The sequence below is a fragment of the Sminthopsis crassicaudata genome, chromosome 2 (assembly GCF_048593235.1).
Source record: "Sminthopsis crassicaudata isolate SCR6 chromosome 2, ASM4859323v1, whole genome shotgun sequence".
In the NCBI taxonomy this organism is placed as follows: domain Eukaryota; kingdom Metazoa; phylum Chordata; class Mammalia; order Dasyuromorphia; family Dasyuridae; genus Sminthopsis; species Sminthopsis crassicaudata.
The window spans coordinates 19,472,243-19,478,723 of record NC_133618.1 but is presented as its reverse complement, the minus strand read 5'-3'; positions in this window follow the sequence as shown (position 1 = coordinate 19,478,723).

Genomic DNA, 6,481 nt, shown 5'->3' with positions numbered 1-6,481 from the left:
AACATTATTATTTGTTAAACTGGTATTTATATAATGCTTTTAAGATTTGCAAAATGTTTTACATTCATAATCTCTTTGAGCCATACAACCTCCTTACTCTTTAATACACGACCCTGTAGGAGGGACTGGGAAAAGAAGATGTCTGATTCCTCCTAAGTCAAGAGAATATGTTCCAAATTTGGGACCATGGAATTTATCCAAAATACTCCAGGCTGCAAATATTTAACTGGGGGAGACTGTGAGGAAGGCATCTTATACTCCCTACTTTGGTTAATCAGTGTAGAGACTGATGAAGTTCTAAATCTATAAACAAGATCTCCTTGTGAGGGATGAACCTTTTTGATTGATTCCAAAGATGGGATAACTCAACAAAATAGGACCTTAATTAACTGGATGAATTTCAGCAGTGAGTCAGTCAAGCAGTGAACTAGATCAAGGAGGGACTCCAAGTGCAGGCCCCTGAAATGGAATTGCTTCCGGGAGGGAGAAAGGCAGAGCAAATTTTCTCTTTTTTCTCTCTCTTCCTTTCCTCTGCTCCCAGTGACCATGTCACTGATTATTATTATTAATAATATCATTTACATAACAATTTAAGGTTTTGGAAACACTTTATATGTGTTATCCCATTTGACTCTGTGAGGAAGATGCTATCTCCCCTCCCACCACCCAATTTATAGATGAGAAAACTGAGTGATTGAAGTCAAATGACTCTGTTGGAATTACACAGCTATTAAGTGTCTGGGGCAAGCTTCAAACTCGAGTCTTCCTTCCACCAAGTCCAAATGGTCACCAGTGTTCTCTATAGATGTGCTTCACAAAGTTATTAATTTAAGCCACTTCACCCCTGGATTCTAAGTATATCTGTGGGAAAGTGTGCCCCAGGCTTCGTAAAGAAAATATTTTATAGGGGCAGCTAGGTGGCGCAGTGGATGAAGGACCAGCCTTGAATTCAGGAAGACCCGAGTTCAAATGTGATCTTAGACACTTAACACTTCCTAGCGTGTGACCCTGGGCAAGTCACTTAACCCCGGCCTCAGGAAAAAAAAAAAAGAAAAGAAAAGAAAATATTTTATGCCAACTGTTTTTACTATACCTTTTCAGTAAATCTCTCCTAAAACATTACTTGTTCAACTAGCTGATTGTCAATGGAAAGGACAGTGAAGGATATCCGTGGGCAGTGGGTGCTGGAAACCCAGCCCTTCAGGGTTACAATTACAACAATGAAGGGAGAAGTAGTCAGTCTCCCTCTGGGGGAATGGGAGATGGAGTGTCCAAGAGAAAGTGCTGTTTTAAGAGATGGAGATGAAAAGGGAGAGCAATATAGAAGCAGAGGGCAGCCTGTCAGAAGACACAAGGCAGAAGACAGAATGATGTTGGGCTTGGGCTACATCAAGTCATTTTCCTCAGGGACTTAGCACTTAGTAAGAACCTAATATCTCATTATCTCATTAGCACTTAATAAGAACCTAACACAGTGGCAGGGAAAAGTCAGGATAGGTGGCAATGGTCTGGGATGTAGTGGATGGGCTTAGCATTTTCAATGTCCAACCAACTTCTAGGAGCTCTATAGTATCTGCTTCAAGCCTCTTCATGGCCACTGGAACAAATTCTCTCATCTGTCCATCCTGTGTTCTTCTGTTTTTGCATGCTAGATATTCTCCTAACTCATTGATGATTTTAAAACCTGTTGGTGACTTTCTGCCTGGTTCTGGTTGGTTGGTTACCTTCTGCCAAGAAGCTGTGGCCACTGCATATGGTACAGCTTCTTGGAGCCACAGGTGAGAGTCACGTGACTGAATGTAAGAGGCTAGATTTGAACTCACATTTGCCAGATTCAGTCCATTATCTAGTCAGTCCTCTGTCCATTGAGCCCTCTATTTGCCCTGAAATAATTAAAGGTGTTTAAGAAAGTGGGAATTTGTAACTAGAATTGAATAATGTTTAGAAGGATGGAGTAATTAGCTGGATTTTTTTCTTCCTTTGAGATTCTACTAGAAATTGCCAGTTACTCACCTCACCAGTCACCAAAACTTTAAGATGTCAAAAACTGGGAAAAGACTTAAGGAGTTCATTCTTTAAAAAGAGGGACATCTGGCTACTTAATTATTCCATGAATGGAGAATATTTTGGATTTGTATGAAAAACAAGTCACATCGGTCTCTGATTTCCCTTTTTGACAGTTACAGGTTGACAGGTTGGGAGAATGTTGTAAGAAACATATTTTGATTTGAGCAAAGCATTTTGCAAAATCCCCCTTGATATTCTGCTGGGGGACAGTATTCAATATGTGCCATGTTAGGCAAATTGACCAATGGCTGAATAATAATGCCAAAAGAAAGGAAACATAGTAAGGACCCCACTGGATTCAGAAGCAGAAGAACTGGATGTTAATCCAATTCTTCTGTTTATTATGTCGTCTGAAGCAGTATTAGTCAATGATTACTACCTCCCCACTCATTTGAAGTAGGGGAAGAGAAGAGGAAATTAGGAAAGTCTTTAGTGGAACACAACTGTCTTTAGTTCAGTTAATGCGTCCACTGAAATTTTGAACAAATAATCAGAAAAGGCATATCAGATTTCCAAATGGTGATCAAGGTTGATAAAGAGGCTAGATGAGACAGCTTTGATGGTGTGGAAAGGGTCTTGAATCGAGGGATGAGGAGATGAGTTCTAATGCTGCTTCTGCTGTATTTACTTGTGTGATATCAATTCACTCTCAAGTCCCTCTCTGGGCTTCAGTTTCTGGGCCTGTAAAAGAATTGGGGTAAGATGATGACCTCTGCATTATGTGCAGCTTCTTACATTCTGATTCTAGTTTTGAGTCTTGTATTTAGAATGAGGACGCTCTTGCCTGGAAACAATTTGAAATATAAGGAAAGTCACAAAATTGCTCATGCTTTTAGATACAGAAGTGTCATTAGTGGCTATGTACCTCAAGAAAGTTAAAGACAGCATTTCTGGTGGTAGGTAGCAAAGAGATAAAAACCAAGTGGGTGCCCATCTATTGGGGAATGGTTGAACCAACTGCAGTCTGTGAAGGTGAAAGAATACCACTGTGCTGTAAAAAAATGGGTAAAAGAATTCAGGAAAGTAGGAGATAAAGTATGAATTACTGGAAGGGAAAGGTCACTGAATTTGCAGTTAGAGGACTTGGTTTAGAATCCCAGCACTGCTATTAACTACTTATGTGCTATGTGTTATTAACAAAAGATGACAAGAAAAGATGAGAAATTCCACTTAGAATAACTTTAGGCAATATAAGAAACTAGGAAATATGCCTGCCAATATATGTTAAAAAAAAAACTATTACCATAATTACAAAGCACTCTATATAAATGAAGACAGATTTACATTTTAATTGTTCATGGATAGACCGAGCCAATATAATAAAAATGATAATGCTACCTAAATTAATTTACTTATTCAGTACCACTCCAATGAAACTCCCAAAAGATTACTTTATAAACCTAAAAAAAGATAACATTCATGTGTGGGAACTAAGTTTTAAGCATAGTGTATACATAAATAATCATTTTAATCACTTGGTACATGTCAAACCCTGAGCTTAGGGTTAGGGATTCAAAGAAAAGTGAAAGGCAGTCTTTGCCCTCAAAGAGCTCCCAATCTAATGGGGAAGGAGGACATTCAAAAAATACAAACAGGCTACATACAATATAAATGGGAAGTTCCCAACAATTGGAAGATCTAAGATGGGCTGAGAAAGGTTTCCTGTAGAGGGTAAAAGTTTAACTGGGACTTGAAAGGAGCCAGAAAGGTTACGTGGTAGAGGTAAGGAGGAAGAGTATTCCATACTTGGAAGACAGTCCAGAATCAGGAAGTGAGAGTGTTCTTTCTTGAAATATGGAAGTCAGTGTCACTGGACCAAAGGTTGGTCATTGAATACGTGGAGAGAGGCAGAGTTTGATGTAAGAAATGGAAAAAAATATGTGTGTGTGTCTAAATTATGAAGAGCTTTGAATGCCAGATGATTTGATATTTTATCTTAGAGGTGATAAGAAGCTACTGGAGTCTGACGAGTATGTTTAAAAGGAATACCTGTGCTGTGAGAAAATAATTTTGACAGTTGAGTGGATAATAGCCTACAGTAGGAAGAGACTTGTAGCAGAGAGATCAACCAGCAGGTTATTGCAATAGCCTTGGATTTCGGTAATGAGGATCAGCTCTAGGGTGATGATAATGTCAGAGGAAAAGAAGGGTGCTCATGGAAGAGATGCTATAAAATGAAATCAACAAGTCTTGGCAAAAGATTGAATGGGGGGGAGGGAAAGGTAAATGGATGTGGGTGAGTGAGTAGGTATGGGTAAACCTGAATTATAAACTTAGGTGACTGGGGAAATGGTGATGCCCTTGAATATAATAGAGAAATTTGGAAGGGGGAAGATTTGGGGAGCATTCATTTTCTGGGCATAATGAATTTAAGATGTGTACCAGACACTCAGTTTGAGATGTCCAATAGGCAGTTGGAAAAGAAAACTGGATTTCAGCAAAGAGATTAGAATAAGTAGATAAGAGAATCATCAAAGCCTAGAGAATCTATGGGAACTGATGAAATATGATGAGAAAAAAATATGGAAGGAGAAGAGAAGAGGACCTAGAACAGAGTTCTGTGACACTCTTATGGTTAGTGGATATGATCTAAACGAGGATCCAGTAAAAGATACTAGGAAAACTGGAAAAAGCCTGGCAAAAATTAAGCATGAGACAACATCTCAGATCATTTACCAAGAAAACTCTCAAGTGGGTATGATTTAGACCGAGACGGTGACATCATAAACAATTTGGAGGAAGATGAAATGACCTGTCAGAGCTATGAATGGGGGAAGAATTCATAACCAAATGAGAAAGAAGTGGACTATTTTGATATATAAAAAGTTTTTAAATGCACAAACAAAAGCAATTGAAAATGTCCAAAGGATATGCCTAAGCAGTTTTAAATGGAAGAAATCCAAACTATCAATAGCCATATGAAAAAAAATGCTCTAAATCCCTAGATAGAAAAACGGACATTGAAATATCTCTGAGGAACCACCTCAATCCCGTCAACAAAAAAGGAAAATGATAAATTCTGAAAGAGTTATGAGAAAATAGATATCTTAATATACTGGTGCACCTATGAACTGATTGGAAAGCAATTTGAAACGATACCCAAAAAGCTTTTAAATGGTCATTCTTTTTTTTTTTTTTTTTAGGCTGGAGTTAAGTGACTTGCCCAGGGTCACACAGCTAGGAAGTGTTAAGTGTCTGAGACCAGATTTGAACCCTGAATTCAGGGCTGGTGCTCTATCCACTGCACCACCTAGCTGCCCCCTAAATGGTCATTCTTAAGACTCAGTGATACCACTGGTTGATTTATACCCCAAATAGCTCAAAGAAAGAGAAGGGCTCATTTGTACAAAAATATTATAACAGGTCCTTATGTGGTGGCAAACCATTGGAAACTGAAGGGTGCATCAAGTGGGGAATGATTGAACAAGTTGTAATATGTTAATGTAATGGAATACTATTCTATGAATGGGATAGTTTCAGAAAAACCTAGGCAGACTAATAGGAAACCAGGAACCAATTTTATACAATAACAGTGACAGTGTAAGGACTAACAACTTTGAAAGACTTAGTCATTCTGATTCACTCAATGGCCAACCACAGTGCCAGAGTACTTATGATGAAAGCTGCTGTCCATCTCCAGGAGAACAGATGGATCCAGAAAACGGATTGAGGAGTATTTCTTTTTTGACATAGCTGGTATAGGAATTTGTTTTGCTACACATGTTTCTAACTAGTTGTTTTTCTTGTTTTCTCAATTTGACATTCAGGAAGGTAGAAAATTCAGAAATAAAAATCAAATTAAATTAAAAAAAAACAAAAAACTACCTGTCACCTTGAGCAAGTCTTCCCCTACCCCAGGTCTATTTTCTTACCTGTAAAAAATAAATCCTTTTCAGTTCAAGATCTGAGATGATGAGCTAATGAATTAAAAAATATATACACGCCATCATGATGATGTAACTAAAAGGAACATTAGAGGGAATCTTGACTCCTGAGAAATCTAATGATTAATCTTGGTCCTCAAGAACATACCATGAAACCCACCTATCACCTTTCAGGAAGGTGGGACACTATAGTGGCAGAATGTTGCACATTTTGTCCCAAGATTCACTGGATTGGTTGTTTTTTGTTTACTTTCCTTTGTTATAAAGGAAGGTTTAATCTTTGTGGGAAAGGGGCTAGTGGTGGCAGTGCTGTATTCAGAAATGATTGTGACAAAGGCATCAATAACATTTATTAAAAGAACAGCACTTGCCCAAATACAAGATGGAGGCTTTAATATGATTTTAAAAATGGATTTATTTATTGATCCCATAGGTTTTTGCATCGCTTACATTTTCCCAAATATGCCTAGCTGCAGAATTTCTGGGTCAAAAGGCTTGGATGTTTTGGCTCTTTTATTTGTGAAATTCCA